This window comes from Anomalospiza imberbis, chromosome 10, assembly GCF_031753505.1.
Source record: "Anomalospiza imberbis isolate Cuckoo-Finch-1a 21T00152 chromosome 10, ASM3175350v1, whole genome shotgun sequence".
NCBI lineage: Eukaryota > Metazoa > Chordata > Aves > Passeriformes > Viduidae > Anomalospiza > Anomalospiza imberbis.
This window is the reverse complement of record NC_089690.1, coordinates 24885727-24904279: the sequence shown is the minus strand read 5'-3', so window position 1 is coordinate 24904279 and position 18553 is coordinate 24885727. Positions and strand designations below refer to the sequence as shown.

At 45.2% G+C, this 18553-nt stretch overlaps 1 long non-coding RNA gene across 2 annotated transcripts; it reads right to left on the bottom strand.

Moving 5' to 3' along the window:
* Window positions 1-319: 319 nt before the first annotated feature.
* Window positions 320-14766, bottom strand: LOC137480247 (uncharacterized). Of its 2 annotated transcripts, XR_011002762.1 has the most exons (4): window positions 11268-14766; window positions 8276-9333; window positions 2502-2724; window positions 320-456 (listed from the first exon to the last, which is right to left on the bottom strand). It is a non-coding gene; the product is annotated as an uncharacterized lncRNA (long non-coding RNA). The 2 variants fall into 2 exon arrangements; XR_011002761.1 differs by having other exon boundaries at window positions 8276-12769.
* Window positions 14767-18553: the final 3787 nt, after the last annotated feature.

Below are 18553 nucleotides of genomic sequence, written 5' to 3'. Positions count from 1 at the left end.
GAGATAAGGGGCTGCGTTTCCACAACAACATCTGATTTCAGGAGCTCAGACTGAGACAAGATGGTCCTGAGATGATGGAAATGGGAGTGTTTACAGCCAGATCCAAACATCTCACACTCACCATGCAAACCGGGAGACAGCCCACCAGGGTGTTCCCTGACTAACGCTGTTATCAAATGCTAACTCTTCTAATAACATTTATCCCGTATCACATGTAGCCTTAGAGCAAGGAAATGTCCAGACCAGAGCAGAAATCCCCTTGTGTCCCTCTCAATCTACCAGATCATCCTGCTGCCCAGACTGGGCCCTGCCCTGCCCGTTTTTCAGGTTGCTCAGCCCACTCTTCCTCAGGGACAGCTCTCTGTGTGACAAAGGCTGCGTTACCTCCTCTCCTCCAGCCCGGTGCTCCACGGGGCAGCTCTTGTCACACGGGAGAAGCCTAAAGCCAGGATGCAGCTGAGGAAAAGTGATTAGGAAGTTGTACATCTGGTAAAACCAGAGAAAGCTTGACACTAAAATCTTCAGTTTAAAGGCAGAAGATAAAGTAAGGGTCTGTTCTTTCCATTTATGTCTAAGGGGACTCTGGTGCCTCACCCCCAGTCAGTCAGTCTGTGGGACTGGTGGGACCAGTCTGCAGTCAGGAGAATAAAGGATCCTCTTCTAATATTTAGGTCATTTGTGACAGATACTGATAGAAAGAGGCACAAGGCCCCTGATGTTCACCAGGGCTCCTGACAGAACTAGTCTATTGATTTTCTGAGAGGCAAACAAATGGAAAGGCAGCATCACACCACGGCCAAGCCAGCAGCGCGGCACCAGGCAGCAGTGACAGTGTGACTCTGCCCTTTCCTGCATCAGGTGCTGGCCTGTCAACTGCTGAATCAGCCTGGGTCCTCTCCGGAGCACGGCTGATTTCCTGTTTCAAGTGGGGAGAGGCAGTGATCAAAAATGCGAGACTGACGTTGGAGTGTAGGTGTTGGGGTGTCCCCTGTGCACAGCTGGGGCCAGCCTGGCTGTTCTCCTGCAGGAAACCTCCCCTGGCAGCCACTGCCCTCCCTGGGGGGCTGCACCTCATGCCCAGCACAGCCTGAACTGCAGCACCCTGTACAGCATGAAATGGCCCCTAGAAGGACATCCAGGGCAAGAACTGCTCCTGGGGAGTCACAGAACCTGCAGGATGCTGTTAATGTTCACATGTTCTTTAAAATTGTTTTTTTCTGTTATACATGGCAATATGCATAAGTGCCTCAAACAATCCTCGAGTTTGCAGTATGTGTGAACATAGCTGGAATACTGGGATATTACTTCTGCTGTACCGCAGGACTGACAAGGAAGGCAAGTTATTCTCAGCATGATGATGAACCCAAAACAAGTAAAGGAAAATGTCAAAATAATTATAAAATGGGTCAACATTAAGAGTGTAAACTGTTAAGCATCTTTTCTTATTTAACATTTCAAGACTGGGTCTCAGTACAGCCACGGCGTCCTGTGGCATCTCCGGATTTCAATTACATCCCTGGATAAATAGCTTTGCAAGCATTAAGAAGAATCACCCAAGTTATCACAGGCCGAGTTTCAGACTAAAAGATTTCTCAGTAAGAAATCTCCAGCTACAGGCCCTTCAGTTGGGGCCTTAGAGGATAAACACTGACAATGAACTCGACATTTCTAGCGCTGCTTAAAACCGTGTCTCTTGGCCTGCAGTGGAGAAGTGACATGCTGCTCACAGAACATCTCGCTCAAATCTACTGTCTTTTCTATTTTTAAGCAAGCAGGTTTCTATTTAAAACTCCCACCTTACTGACTTCCTTAAAGCCATCTGCTGTTTATTAGTCTGTGACAACAAAGTTTCCATCTCTGAATGCAATTAAGTGGAATCCCAGGGACAATTTAGTTGCCTGACCTTTCATTAAGAATAGCAGCATGACAGCACTTCTCAAGAAATTAATAATTAGGGACTTTAAAAACCTTATAAAACTGTCCTCTACCTTTCCACTTCTCACTTTTCAAAAAAGCACTTAGGTAAAAAAAACCCCAAACAAGCCGATATTAAAGAGAGAGCACAAGATAACTGCTTTAATATATTCCAAGCCAACCAAAATGTGTTTGTCATGTACTGAGCTGCATCTATTTCTGAGGTCTGCCTGGTGTCTTAGCTGCCGTCCCTCAATGTATCAGACTGGAAGGAAATGAGAATTTTAAAGTCCTTAAATCATTCTGCTTTTCCACTGCAGTTCCAATAAGGGATTGTCCTAGAGTGTGCCTAAAAATGAACAGAACTCTGTAATGTGCTGAAAATATACTTTTATTTTCCCTTCTTATGCTTGATCAACTAAACAGAAAGGTTTAGGTCAGGCTAAAAAAATAAACTGTTAAAAAAATCATAATCACTCTTAAAGGAACAGACCACAAACGCAGAGGATGTACTCATGGTTTTTCGCTATTCCTTACGCAATCTCATTCTAATTACCACACATAATTGCATGAGGTAAAGCAATTACCTGTAGCCAAAGGTAGAAAATCAATCCAGTGGTTTCCATGGAAAGCTACAGCTTTCATCTGCAGCTGAACTGAGCTGAATTTCTTGTCACTCCTGGGTACCTGCTCCACCAGCCGGGGCAATGTGTCAGTCCCTGGGACAGCTATCAGGGACCACATCCTTTGTACCTTCTTTTCTTTGAAAAAGCCCTGATGGTTCAGCAGCAGCAGGAAGCCTTGGGCTACCTAGGAGGGTAAATGGAAAACTATTACCATTATGTACTTCAAAAATAACAAGAGAGTAATTTTCTCCTAATAGTAGAAATTATCCTGGATTAGTCTCCCTCCTGGAAACTAGCAAGCTCCAGGTGTCTTGGCTTTCTCTCTTTTACAAACTCCGGTGTATAAAAGGCCAACACATGGCATCCTTCAGTCAGTAGCTGAAAAAAAGTATTCACATTTCAAAAGGTGTGCACAGAGCAGATGCACAATGGCTTTGACCTGAACAACACTCAGTTAACCACCACTGGCAGGACAGCTGAAAGCCAGAGCCAGGGGCTTGTTAACATTTGTTTGCCTGTCGTGGCACCAAAACCCCTTCACACAATGGGCCAAAAAGTGGGGAGGGATGGTGAGAACAGGAAGGGAAAATGTGGTTTGGAGACAGCACCCAAAATACCCAGGCTGGATTTTTATGACATGGAATAAGCAGGGAGCATACCCAAGACAGCAAAATTACCAGGACTGTTGTATAGTTTATACGTTTTATTATTTAGAGGGAGATTTTCCATTGAAGTATCCACAATTTACCTGGAAACTTGTTAGTTCCACAAATCAAATTACTTCAACTTTATATAATTTCTGGAACCAGCAGGGAGGGAATTCGAGTTGCTGGGGAAGCACTAGTGAAAAGAATAGGATACAAGCCTAAGAGCCAAGAAAGCCCAGGAAGTGGAAAGGGCCCTATTTCCTACCTTTACATATGAATGCAGGCGTTAGTACACAGCTTAGGCATGAGGGTGAAAAGGGAATGGAGGGGAGATGCTGGTTTAGGATCAAAGGCTGGGGCCAGAATTAAGTAGTTGCTGGAGAAAGTGTGTGTGATGTCTCAGCCCCGGGAGGTCAGCTGCATTCCTGCCCCATTTCCCGAGAGCCCCAGAGGGACAGAGCCCCAGGTACAAGAGATATGTGACTTGAGCTCTCCCTGCTCCCTTCCCTTCTGTCACCTCATTTCTACTTCTGTACTCAAGAAGTGGGCTTTTTGCTGTACCTGCACCAACCTTGAGATATTCTGCTTGTCTGGTGCTGAAAGAGGCCAAAGGATGTGGAAACCACAGACTGAACCAAAGCCCCCATCCTGCCTGCCAGGGGCCTGAGACCAGAAGTGGGGAGGGGATCTGGGGAGGCTGCCTTGTGTTCCCCCCACCATAAGGACTGTTGTCTCCAAGTCATTAGGCCTGGCAAAACCCATCATCTGGCAGGTGCAGGCAAGTGTTCCCTCACCATGAGCTCTGCCAGAGCAGTGTCTGAACCAACAGAACCATTGTGGGAGGCTGCCTAGTGCAGATGCAGCACAGTACCAGCCTCAGGTGTGGGGGGTGAAGCACCACTGCCTCCAGTTTCTGTGGTGTTGGGTGCCCAGCCCCAAGAAAATGTGCCTGCAATTACAGTTCTGAGCACAATGCATGTTTTAGTCAGCTGCAGAAAAGCCAGGGACTTGGAGGAGGTATTAGCTTACACCAGCAGCCCCCAGTTTTCACCAGCTCAAGCCCATCCATCATGCAAGTAACCTACTGTGAGCAAAGGCCCCACCTCTTTATTTCTCAGTGTTCCTCTTTTCCAACAGCGACTATTTACAAGGGTATGGAGTGACAGGACATGGGGCACTGGCTTCAAATGGACGGAGGGCAGGTTTAGACTCGGTATTAGGAAGAAATTCTTTACTGGGAGGATGGTAAGGCATTGGAACAGATTGTTCAGAGGAACTCTGGATGACCCATCCCTGGCAGTGCCTAAGGCTAGGCTGGATGAAGCTCTGCGCGGGTGGAAGGTGTCCCTGCCATGGCAAGGGGGTTGGAATGGGATGATCTTTAAGGTCCCTTCCAACCCACACCACCCTGTGATTCAGGATTTGCTAAGAGTGAGTGACCACACTCAGCCTGAATAAAATGCTTTATGGCAAGAGCAGAATACACTGAAGGGAAAGGAACGTGACACTGAAAACCAGCACCAGTTCTCCAGCAGAGTTTAGGCTGGGAAGGAGGAAAGTGTCACCTGCCAGCACTTTGACTGTTGAAGATCTGCTTTGAAATCTCAGCTACAGTAACTGTGTTGTTCCGTGACTGCCACATCCTGAGTGAGCCTGCTGTCTCTTTTAATTAGCCCATCTCCATGAGCATCTGGCATTTTGGGTTACACTCCTAGAGAAGTGTCATTACCTTGAACCCAAGGGAGATGAAGTATCACAGGACAGTGTAACAAAACTAATAATCCCTAGGAGATGGAGACTTTCCTGTTAACCAGGTGCAAGACTGTGAAAGGAAGAGCCTGAAACTCCTCTGCCCTCTTTTCACTTCTTCTATCTCTGTTGAAATATCTGTCTGATGCCCTATCACTGCCCAAAATATTTGCACAGCAGGCACCCTCCTGCTTGCCCTGGTTCCTTAGATTTGGATTTGGTACTTTCAGTGCCTTGCCTGAATGCACTCCTGAAAATACACACCAAGAAGATGAGAAAAAACAAGAACAACAAACCCACAGCCAGCATGTTAAACTGAAGCACGGAACTGAGGACACAAGGCGATCTCCTGCTTGGACATCCTCAGTTTTGGCTTCTTTGGGACGGTGAACAATCCTTTTGTTCACACACCTGCTTTGTCACACTCAAAACTGCTGCAGATCAGATGACATGGAAGGAACCTGCCACCCCCCAGCAACATGTGACATCCTATCATACCCATAAAACTCAGTTAATACCAAACAAATCTCAGTATTGCACAGCTGACAAAGAGTTTGCAGTGAGAGACAGAACCACTCCTGTTTACAGCATCAGCACTTTATACAAATTCAAGCAAGCCTGGAGTCAGCAGAATTGATCTAACCTTGCTATGTAAGAATCCTCTGCTACGCAGCCCAAATGAAATAAAAGCCAAAGCAAGCAACTTAAACTACATCCAGTAATTGCCATGCTCCTGTTCAGAAGGCCCCAGGGACAAGGGAATGCAGATGACATCTATGATGATGTTCAGTGATGTGGTTTCTTTGAAAACTGGCACGTGACATGGAGGAGAGCTGCCCATTGATTAGAAGAGGCTCAGGGGTCAACTAGCCTCCAGCACATTTAGTAGTCAATAGTGCCAATGGGCAAGCAATGAAAAATACACTTGGGTTAGTTCTAATGCAGCTGATTACACGGGCCAGTATTCACACCGCTGAAACAAGCTCCCTACACTCTCTTCTTGTCCCCTACACTGCTTGACACCTTTCTGCCCAGGAATGAGGGCAGCCCAGCTCAGAAGTAGATGCTCCAGTTCACCAGTAAATGCCCAAACTACAGCACAATCTTTCTCCAGCCACCTTCTCCTTTGGAGTGTAGGCATAGCAAATCCAGATGACTTCATGCACAGAGCATCCTTTAGTGGCAGCTTCCTTTCCCCTGGGTTTTTATCTTCAAGGCCTACCAAACTGTACCCCTGCCCACCAACCACCCCTGTTCCCGGGAATGTGTATTCCGCTTCCATCCCACACATGAGAAGCCATCGGCTGGCAGATCATACGGACACAGCTCGTGCCTGTTCTGCCAGCAAAGATGCTGGTCTGCAGAGCAGTTAAAGTCTTGTCATTGCCCAGAGGCAATATTTTCAGGTCGATATTACAGCTGGAGTGCCATGAACAGATATTCCTCTCATGCTTTTTCAAAGCACCCAACACAGCTGCATCAGCAGCTGCACACTTGGTTGTGCCAAGGGCAGGCAAAGCAGTTTCAGTACTGTAGGGTGGGACACCAGAACACTCTCCTGAATGTTTCAAGCATGACTGGGGTAACTCTTTGGGGTATTGCCACAAATTTGCTTCTAAGAAATGGGCTGCTGTATGTTGTGGCTCCCCATTTATATTGAGATTTGTCTTGGTGTAGTCCTGAGGTGCACATGTTGGCCCTGCTCTGCCTTCATGGTAAACCTGCAGTGCCCTGTGTGAGACAGAAAGTTGGCAGCCTCATTTTAAATCACTTTTGGGTTTGATTTCATCAGTGTTTTTTCCAGATTTTTATTTATGCCTTGTAAAATTTTCCAGAAAGCAGAAAATCTGTTCAGTCAGGTCACATTGTGAAGGATATGCCAGTTTGTCCCTCCACAAATCACCGTGACATACTCCCTCTGGTCCCATCCTTCTCTGCCAAGAGGAACTTGAGAATCTCTTGATTTAAGGAATTAAAAATAGATAGGAATTAAATATTTAAAATAAATACATATTTTTAATTCCTATACTTAAAAATATATAGGAATTAAAAAATCTCCTACTGCCAATATTGTCGAAGTGGAAAAGATAACACACTGTGGGACTCTTGAAAACACACAGCCAACTCTTTCATAGAGATCAAAAAGAAAAACCCATACTCTTGGGATGAGCTGCTCTCCCACTCTGTGCCCTCATGGCTGCTGGCCCATCTTTCACAGATCTCAATGAGACACCCCATAATATGAACCCGTGAACACCTCCCACCCAGCAGCATATCAGGTGGATTCCTGGATGAAGATGCTGCACTACTCATGAGCTAAATGCACTGTAGGGATTAAAATCCCTTCTTTTCTGGGTCAAGAGAGAAGTTGCAGTGCCCCACAAGGCAGCACAAGCCACACACAGGATATCCACGTTCCCAACGTGACCCTGGCACGGCACATGGCTGCAGGTTTGCAGGATGGCAAAAGACTGAGAGAAGTCCCTGTGGATCCTAGCTGCATATATGGAATTGGCTCTGACTCCTCTGAAACATCATCTTCCACAGCAAAGGATGGGCCTAGGAAGAAAGACTTCAGAAGGTGAAGAGCAATAGCATGGCTTTATTTTTTCAGACATCCCTATCCTAAATTCAGTGTTTGGACATAAACATCATCTGTTTTCCTGGACACAATTTCAAGGAAAAAACAGACAATAAAACCTGTACTCCAAAGCCTCATGTCACAACTCATGTAAAAATTTTAAAAGGGCAACAGACAGGGCAACAGCACCTTAAAACAATCCTATTTGTAAAAATCCGTATTTGATGAGCAATGCAGCCTGCAGGTTACTATAGCAGCCAGATCCATCACCTAGGTGACCAAGCACCAGTGATATCAACATTAACCTATCCCTACACACAACCTCACGCTGTGCACATTAGCAGCCTTCCATTTCTTGGAAGTTTCTCTTCATACCAACAGATGGACAGCAGCAGAGCATATGGACAGTCTGCAGGAGGGGTGAGCTCTCCTCACAGCACCAGCCTGCCTTGCTAAGGAGGATTATTTCTGGCAGCACCACCTGTGGAAGTGCTGGGCACTTGAGGCAACCAACATGTGTAACCTGATTTACTACCAGAATAATAAGTAGCAACTTGTCTGAAAGCTCTGTGGAAAAGCTTCTGGTGGCCAAAGAGTCCACTTAACGTAGCAGAGGGTCTGAAGCATGAATCCAAACAAAACAGAGAGAATGTCTTGAGGCATTGGCAAGGTCTTCCCCCAAGGAACCATTACTTTTGGGAAGGCAAACTTTTAACAAGGAACACCAAATGCAATAAATTCCCAAATCAATACCTTACCTATTCCATGGGAATGATCTGTTCTAAATAAGGCCAAAAAAGATGTTTCTCTAATGTTCCACTGATGCTATTTAACTCTGGGTATCTGAGGAACAGTCCAGAGTAGAGACGTGTTTGCTTCCAACCAAGCAACACTTTGATCTAATTACAGGGACAGATTCAACTCCAGACTCCTGGAAAATAATGACTTTTTTTTGTATGAATGTTATATAATTGGTAGCTTCTGTAGTCTGAAGGGATTTTGGTTGCTTCGGCTAAAGGAAATTAAATGGCATTAAGATTTTTTTCCCCCTTTTTGTTAAAGGCTGCCTCTATATCCCATTGAGAAATTACCCGAGACAGAAATCTCTTTTCCTGCACTTTGATAAATAGGGATGACTCATTATTTCCCCATTTTGCTTTAAATATCCTGTCATCCTTGTGGTTTGCTTTGTTCAGCTATACTCTCAGCTTCACACAGCACCTGCTGTAATGACACAGGAAGTCCTCTGTGGTTCTTCTGCCCTTTCAGAGCATCCCCTTATCAACAGAGCACTCTGACCTTTACACATGCCTCACTTTACTCACCCAGCAGACACTTGCAATTGCCCAAGACAGCCTTTCTTTGATCACCACTTCCTAGACACCAGATTACATTATCTTGGCAGAGCCAAAAAACATGTCATACCTTTCCAAGCCTTTACCCTCACTGAAGCACACTCAAGATTTGGGGCTGCAGTTTAAATTTTGGAAGTAGACTGAGCTGTTACAGCTTCAGGAAGTGGGGAAACTTCTTCAGTCAAATTTATTTGTTTGAAATCTGATTGTTAGCTTCCTTGTCTTTTGCCCATCTTTCACTGCCCCCTGCTCCTTGTGCTCAGTAAAGACAGTGGTGTCTTATACCTGCTTATCCATGCACAGGTTGAGTAAAGACCATTAGAAACCAAGCCCTTTGTAATCCTGGAGAACAAAAGAGTAACTGTCTTCCTGATAAAGCCAGTTTTCTTCTCTGTCTCTCACTGGCTGGTGGTGGGATAACACCAGCAAAAGTAAACAAGATCAAAGTCATAGTGCTGGATCTGAGAAGATAAAAAATTTCAGAAAGAAAATAACATTGGGCAGATGAGAGAAATAAGAAATGCATTTCTGCAGCAAAGGATATTTTACACTGAGGCTAGACAAGGGCAGAAGTTTCTAGGGAAAAACAGGGCCTCTGTGTTCCAGGGAAGACATCTACTGGGGCCTGAAAGAGTCAACCTCACACAGAGAACACTTGAGCAGTGGAAAACAAAAAAATAGGAGCATGGAAATGAATAAATGTTTTATTGTTAGCTGAGAACTGCACATTCTTTGTTGTTGACAAATGCAGCTTGAATTTTGCAGAGCTTTTGTATCTGCTTGTTTCCCTCATGAAAACGCCCTTCAGAGGCGACCCAGGAGTGCCCCAGGGCTCCCACCCTGTCCCTGCAGAGGCTGGAGCTGCCTGGGGGCTGAGGTTCAGCCTCAGTACAGGAGTCAAAGTCCAAACTCTGTGAGAGGAGGACATACCTGCCTTGATTTGCTGATGTCAGATAGGGAACAGTGTGACCTGGAAACTTTCAGAGGGACTGGCAAGGTGAACAGAACACATGGATGCAGTCAACTGCTCAAGAAGCTCTCCCTGTTTTTTGTCTGTGAATTATATTAAATAATGCTTATTTAGTTCATAACCCTAGCAGTCCTCTTCAGAGAACTGGGTATCCAAAGTCAGGATGCCTTTCAGGACAACTGGATACCTTTAATGAATAACTGCACTTTAAGCAGTGAATTTAATTAAAATGCATTACTACACTGGAGAAAATATCCAGCCCTTGTGACATTATGCAATAGAGCACTCAGTGTAGAGACACAAGATAAACAAGGAACACTCCGACCTTGCGTATCATCCTGCATGACTTAACTTCCTATTACTTTTTACCTTTCTTCTTTCTTAATTCCTAGTTATATTTATATATTTAGGAAAGATAACAGGCTCTGTGAACTTTGCAGAACTGCCAACAGCTGCTCAGGTGGAACTCTTGCCATTATGATGTTGCAAGCATGCTCACCTGTGCAGAAAGAAAACTTCCTTCACAAAATATCTCATTGGTCTTTCCTGCAGGAGCAATGGAATGCTCAGATGTTTCCAGCTCCATGCCTCTGAGACACAAAATGGGTCCTAAATGCTGTAATCCCCTTTTGACTTTCATTTTTATCACTCTCAAAACCAAGTCTGCAGCAGGAGAAGGCAGTAGGATTTTGTCTGTTGTTGCAAAGTGCAAAGAGCAGCTCAAGATGGCACCTGAGAGGCAGGAATGTAAAGCTTCCTATTTTATATAACGACAAACAAGAGAAACCTTATTCATCTGTTTCTGTGTGGAGAAGGCTCACACTAGAGAAAACCCAAAAAACCAGGAGAGAACTGCCTGAAGAGATCATGAAAGGAGACCTTCAAAGGCAGGGGGCAAAGAACCTTTGGATTACTTTCTTCCCTTTTTATAATGCACGGAGGACATGAAAGAGGTTGTTCAGTAGTTCTTTCTTATTCTAAAAGGATTTTTTTTGGTTCCTGCTTCTCTTTAACATTAAAAATTCAAGTCTTGCCTTGAATAGAAGGCTCTGAGGCAAACAGCATCAAAGACATGCACAAGTCAGGATCAAGTGCATTGGTAAGGACATTTGGTTAGTGCCCATCTTGCACTGGATTCTTACGGTTGCAGATAAAAGTCAACAAATTTGAAGATTCAAAAACCAAACCAAATTTAGTTCAGCTGCAACAAATACTTTTACAATAGTAAAAAATTAACATCCTTAAATTACTAATGTTTTACCTTTTAAAAAAATAAATTATGTGCCCCCAAAAATTCACAGTTGTGTTTGGGCAGAAGAAATCTGCCCTTCATACTCAGAGTGAAATTAGTGATAAATAAAAATAGTGATAAAATAAAGTGCCTTTTCATTGCCTTTGTGTCATGGTGAATAGGGTCTAAGTTACCTTTTGAAACAGACTTGTATCCTACACCCTTTTTCTGCTGAAGGGAAAAATACTTTCTCAGCCAGCTGGTCTCTTTTCTGAGTACAGCAGCAGAGCTGTTGGCAAAGGACTGGAGACTATTTCTTGTGCAACAACAGACCAAACTTCAAGTCTGTCATACTTACAAAATGCCAGATGATTTTCTCCACTGCTTGTAGGAGCAGGAAACCTCTCAGACCCTTGGGTGGTGAAACTAACTGCTAAAAACATGAAAATACAAAATAAAAGCATCTTCTTGTAACACAAACATGTTGGATTTGGAAGTCAGCAAGAGGAAGCAGAGATGGGGCATCTGATGACATTTTCCCAGTTTCTTTCTCAGGGCAGATCTGAGCTTTCCAAACTGAAGTGTTACTGTAACACTTTTTCCCTGTTCTGCATATGTGGTTTTGGTGGATTGACTACTGAATATTGAGTTAGGGATGCTGAGAGCCTGCTTGTGTTCTCCAATTCCTGTGGCTATGTTGCCCTAGTCAGAATTAAATGATACATTACACCCTGAGTCACCCTCTGCTAATGCCTGCTAGATGTTTTCTGGCATCAAGGTTTAGAACTGGAGCTCACTGGAAATTTTCCATAGGGGAGATTTTCTGTTTCTGAGAAAATAGGAATTTTCCATTAGGGAAAAAAAAAAGGTTGTTTCTGCCAAAAAAAAAAAAAAAAAAATTGAAAAAGTTTGTTTGCAAAGAGGGTCAAAAGATAGTATTTCATTTTTAATTCACCTGGACTAACCAAACTGCTCAATGCCCCAGGTGATCCACGTGAATTTTGGATATTTTCTGATGGAGACAGTCCAACCAGAGCCCAGCCTCAGACAAAGAGGGGGCTGTGACTGCAATTTTCAGATGGCCCCGTGTGACTGCTCGTTTCTGACAGCCACGAGTGTCACAGGTGCCTGCCGGGCAGGGCAGGCAGGGCTGGGAGTCACAGTCCCCCAGTTACACAGCAGGGTTACAGCAGCCCCATGCAGGGGTCTCCAGCAGAGAGACACAGACCCAGACAGGTTCTCCAGTGAGGGAGGAGGCACTTCCCAGTAAGGCCCAGGTGCTTTCTGAGCTAGCTTTTCCACCTCCACATCCCTTCTCCTCTGCTGGAACCACTTCCTCCACTCTTCCATGCCTGTCCCTACCAGCTCCCATCCTCACCCCTCATATGCCACTCCTCAGTGACACAGCTGCTGCTGCTGCTGCCCTTCAGCAGCTCCACACTGCCACTGGCACTCACTGGAGCAGTCTCCTCCTTGCCTGGCTGCCCTCACCCCACACAGAGGCACACACTCTGCCCATCACACGTGCAGAGTCCAGGGGCCACCTGCACGCTGCTTCCCACCTGGAACCTGAATGGGAGACAAATCCATTGATGCTCTCCAGTCCTTTGCCCCTTCAGCACAAGCTTCTCCTACAGCTGAAAATGCTCCCAAAGCTTGCTTTTCATTTGTGTTGCTTTCTGTTTTGCAAACAAAACCACACCACCTCTCATACTTGTCTAAAAGGATGCCCCTCCTCTGCCCTCCCAGTACCCATCAGGAATGCCCTGAGATCTGGAGTGTCTGGACCGTCAAGCCAGCAGTAATCTTCTTCTCCTGCTTCAATGGGCTCTGGCTCAGGCCACAACATGCAGATAACACCAAGGAAACCAGATTCCAAACCTGAAACTGGTGTCACCATGAACAACCAGTGCTGGCACGGATCTGGTTCTGTGACTTTGCTGCTGTAGGGACAAAAAGGAATGGAAAATTGCCCACCTTGGAGCCTTCTCTGAAGTATGGAGAACCTCAGATCAGAGCTACCAGTACTCTGTCTGGGTTAGAGACATTCTCACTTACCTTCTGCCTCCAGAAGTTAAAGGCCAAGATAAAACATTCAAATTCAAAGCCACAACCAAGATAAAACATTTAAATTACTATCTCCTGGCTGTCACTGGACTTTTGTCCCTTGATCTATGAACTTCTTTCTTCATTCCCCTTCAAATAAAGCAAGACCTCCCTGTATGAATGTGACACTGCAGACCCCTGAGAAGCAGACCACACGTGTCCAGCAGTTCAAGAGCTCCAGGAAGGACCTGAAGGAAGCAGAGCTTTTGGGCAGCACTTATTTCCCACAGCCTTCAGGCAGCTCTGAACGGTGCCAGAGGGTGAGGCTGGAGAGGTGCGCACATGCTGGCACAAAAGCAGCAGGTAACAGTGACACAGCTGCCACCCCCAGTGCTCTCCAGGAGAGGCTGCAGGCAGTCCTGGGAACAGCCCTTGTGCCAGGCCATGAAGCCACCGTTTGGGGAACTTTTGGAGCTCCTTTGTCCCTCTGCTGTACCAACTCAAACGCTGCTGGATTTGCAATTGCCTTTTCTCTCCCTGAGAGTGCTGATCAGTCAGGCAGACAGCACTGCAAGGAAGCAGGGTCTGGCTGAAGCACTGGTGCTGCATGGAAACTGCAAGGGTCAGTCTGAACAGGGCCACGAGGGGCAGAGGCCACCCCAACACTGTCACTCCTGGTGGCAGCACGGGGCAACCAACAGCTGCGGCAGAAAGTCTTTTAGAACTAATGGGCTGAGAGAACAGGAACCAAAGATGGGATCTAGCAGTGTCTGACCCTGCCAGCTGGCCTGACATCAGGGCAGAGTGTCCCAGCCTCCCACCTGCAGCCCAGAAGGGACAGGACAGGTTGCAAATCTCGCTGACAGAGCCCATCCCTGCCACCAGAAACCCAGAGCTGAGTGTCCGTACGAACAGGGCAGCACTTTGAAAGCAGAGGCTCCTAAAGCACTGGCTGCTTTATAAATCTGTTATCAGCTGCAGGTGCTGAGTGCCCCACAAAGCTGTGTGTGGGTGTTGAGAGCAGCTGGCTTCCCAACACTGCCTGGCCACCAACCACACACAGATCTGAGGCCTCTCAAAGCAAGGGTCACCCTGGTCAAACTGTGCTACTGCTGCTCCCATCCTTCTCCACATCCCCATGTGCCAGACAGCGCTGAGCCCTGTGTGTGCAGTACCTGGGATCGACTCTCACTCTGTTCTCTGTTTTCTGATAATATACAAGTAGTATTTCCTATAGGAAATCATGTTACCTGCAGCAATGATACTGGATGATAAACTCTTTACACTCAGAATAAAAATCATCAGACAAATGACTGCACTTCTTACATGCAATTACAGAATAATTCCCCAAAAATACGAAGAGCCCCTTGAAAAATGAGCTGAAAAGACAACTGGCAAAAATCAGAAGGGAAGGGCAAGAGTGAAAGATGTGATTTGCCAAGAGGATTGGGATTTTCTAAGTGTAGAATTGGACTCGGTAAGAGAGAGATTAACTAACAGAAAACAGAAGTGCAGAAAATGTCCTTTGTGGACTTGGAAGTTGAGAAGCAAGGAGTGGCAGCACCAAAAGAACTAAAGAAGATTTAAACCATCTTACATTCCCAGAGCAGGAACAGCTCATGAGGCTGAGCACACACCCGAGGTAACAAAGCTGCTGCTCTGCTGTGCCACCACAGCTCTGCTGCAGAACTGCATCTTTCCTCAACCTGCGCTTCACTGCCCTGTCCTGCTCCAGGCTCTTTTTCCTGCAGGTTTTACGCTGATCTGTGGCATGAGGCAAGAGCCATCAGCTCAGGCAGCAGCCTCCGCAGCACGGGGCAGCTGGAGCGCAGCAGAGCCAACACTCTCCTCCTGGGAGCTGGCACAGCCTCCTCAGCTGGTGGGAATGAGCCAAACCCAGAGGCCACACAACCATGTGCACCTGGGCTGTTACCTGCCTGACAGGTGTTTTTCAAAACCAGACTAGAGTTCACTGCTCATTGTGAAAAACCATCAGGCATTGCAGTGATCAATGCAATCATTATCAACTCCTGGGTTTTGCACACCTTTATTGGTAAAATCAGACTTTCTTTTTGAAACTGGGATGTCTAAAATTGACAATAACTCAATGTAGCCAGAATTTAGTCTACTTGAATTTTCCCATATGAACCTTAGACCAGAGCACCCCACAATGTGACACCAAATGTGCACTGCAGTCATGTGTTCTTAATTACTAATTACCAACCTGCCATGTACAGTCAAGGGAAATTTAATTCACACCAGTCAAGGCTGACAGAAAAAGCATTGCTCAGAAGAAACATTCAGCTAAAAGAAATAACTCATAATTTAATGCTCTCTTAGAAGTTTCTGCACAAAATTTAAATTTTCCCAATGTTAGTTTTCAGGCTACACTTGTATCAAAGACATAAAGGGAAAATCTTTTCAAATTGCAAAGCAGCAGTAAGGAATGACTTGTGCAGTATTTTAATAGTCTATTTTTTTTCACCATGTCCCTCCCCTCCCACCCACAGGTTTTACCCAAACTTGGTGAACACACAAGAGAAAGACTGGCATTAGAAATGTGAGAGCTGGGCTCCTGCTTCCCAAATAGCACCAAGAAGTAAGAACACGTTCAGCATCTGCCCATCACAGCCTTTTTACACTTTGGTCCTTGTCAAGTACTTGGTTTTTATATTAGATAAACTGAAGCCAAAATTCCAAGCCTGCCTGTACAGTGTGTAGCATATTACATCTATTGCATTCCGATGGCCAAAAAAAAAAAATCACCTTTTAAATTACATTATAGATATTTTCAAGCTATTCACAAGTTCCAGTGAACTCATCTCACACTTTTCCATAGGCCTGTAACTATTCCTGCTATGTTTGCTTTATCTGTGCTTTTTGTCCTTCTAGAACATCCCTCTGATGTGACTTACAGCCAAGACTCAGCCCTCACCTGCAGCTCTGTGTGTTGTAAGGGCTCCTCAAACCTGCAGCATGTGCAGCACCACCAACTCCAGGCCAAAGGACTTCCCCCCTGAAGAAACATGAAAACTCTGCTCTGCCCATACACTGGCTTTGTGGGACTGTTCTCCTGCTTCAAGACACAATTTCTAGGGAAAAGTATGTTTTAGAAAAGGAGTATCATTGTAAATCCTTAAATGATGTTTCCACGTAATTTGGATATTAGCTGGCACAACCCAGCCCTCTGTAATTCCAGAGATGGAAGGTGAGCAAATTCAGCAGCTGCAATCTGAAGTTTTATAGCCAGGTGAAACTCTGTACCTTTTAGTCTCTCCAGACTGTATTTCTCAATTTGTCTAGATGACCAGAAACCTGAATTACAGTCTGATTTCTCAAACTGACACCTTTCATTCCATACAATCTGGAGATGCTGGTAAAGACCTGAGGCCAGAAGCTTGGCTGGCTCACATCTCAGTTGTTCAAACACTGTTCAACACTGCATGCCTTATTTAGATGTCCTGAATTATAGTTACAAAGGCTTATTTATTAATGTTGCAATATACAACATTCTTAAACTTAAAACCTAAGAAACCTATACAGCTTTTATTCTCATTTTATGCTCAAATAAATGCAAACCTAATTCTTCCTTCAAGTCTCTGAATAACACTAAGCATATTAAATTCAGTTCAACATCATTGAATTGTAGAACCTTGTTAAGCAACACTCACATTTTTATTACCCTAAGTTTCTCTTTGGTGGGATGTGAGGCACATTCCCAAAGACTGCCACAAGAGGAAGAAAGAAGATCTCTAAATGGGATCCCCCATGACAGCTCAGTGCAAGGAATTTGCTAGGGAAGAAATGGAAAAACACCTACTGGTGATTTAATTTTAGTCAAGCAGAACAGACAACTGCAGTCATTTATCTTGTTTTTTCCTAAACATATCCACTAAAACATATCTAAATTGTGTATTTATATTACTGCACACTGTTTATGTTCCTTCATTCCAAACATGCCCTGCTGACAAATTCTGCAGTGCTGCCAGCATTAGGAACACCTAAGGACAGTGTCACCCAGGTGCTGCCACCTCCAGCCACGGGACACCCTCCTTTGGTGCACATAATCCTGCATACTGGAATTACACAGCCCCACCACAACACAGCTGGAAAACTCTCCTGCAATGGAAAACCTTTAGCCTTAAAGGTCCCTTTATGGCAAGTGAGGATGTCAGGTCTGGCCAGGGCATTTCTGAGTAAGGAAACAAAATATCCTTACTTGTGCAAATCAGAATCTCCAACAGGAGCCCTCTAAAAAAGAGCTTGCCTTTATTTTTTGTTGTGAATGCAATACACTCACCAAAAATTTAAGCTGGCTGTATAACTTGGGGTTTTGTGGTGGCATATTTTAAACAGAGGTGCATCAACGGGCATTTCAAAACAGGAAGCAGAAGGCAGGACCACAGAATGGTCTGGGCTGGAAGGGACTTCAAAGATCACCTCATTGCAGCCCCCCACATGCACAGGGACTCCTTCCTTTAGTCCAGGTTGCTCAGGGCTCCATCCAGGGATGGGGCATCCACAACCTCTCCGGGCAACCTCTACCACTGCCTCACTGCCCTTACAGTAAAAAATTTCTTCCTACTATCTAATCCAAACCTGACCTCTTTCAGTTTAAAGCTATTCCCATTTTCCTGTCACTCCATGCTCTTGCAAGTAGAGTCCCTCTCCATCATTCTTCTCTCATGAAATAGCCAATTTCCTTCAAAGAATGCAATATATTGATGCATACCACTGCTCCCTCCTTTCAGTTTTTTTCCAGGTTGTGATTTTTTTGGATGTTTTGACCTGCCTCTAGTCACGTGGGATTTAAACTGGATCTGCCCTGATACACTTGTAAATATAGATGATATATGCCAGAAACAACTCTTCACAAGTTCAGTGTGCTCAGATTAAGCTAGACACTGATTTAAAGAGGTAACATGTAAAAGAACAGGGTAATGTTTTCCTCATTTTGATACTAACCATCACCTTGAATTGCAATGTGCTGGAAAGCTAAAAGAAACAGCACTTAAAACTGCCCGACAAAGGCCAGAACCTTTGGAGGAAGGAATACAGATGTATCATGAGACACAACCACAAAGGTGACAGAAAATAAAGGCACTGCACCCAGAGAGAGAGCACCAGTGAACAGCCATGGGAAGAAAAGCAACACAGGGAAAAAATTCAACACAGCAGCCAGCTAAAACAAAGGGGGGGAAAGGGGAAGAAGCAAAAGGAAAGCTGATGAAGTCGCCTGCAGGGAATGACCTGGCAGGCCATGAACGGAGGGAGACTTACTGACAGCAGCTTTGTCCCAAGGTGATCCCACGGCTCCAAGGACAGCTCCTGCTCGGGCTCCTGGAGGTGCCAGCCCAGAGGGCAGGTCCTGCTCATCACCTCTGTGGGGAAAGCAAATTTTTACAAGTCAGAGCAACACCTCCTTGCATTGCAC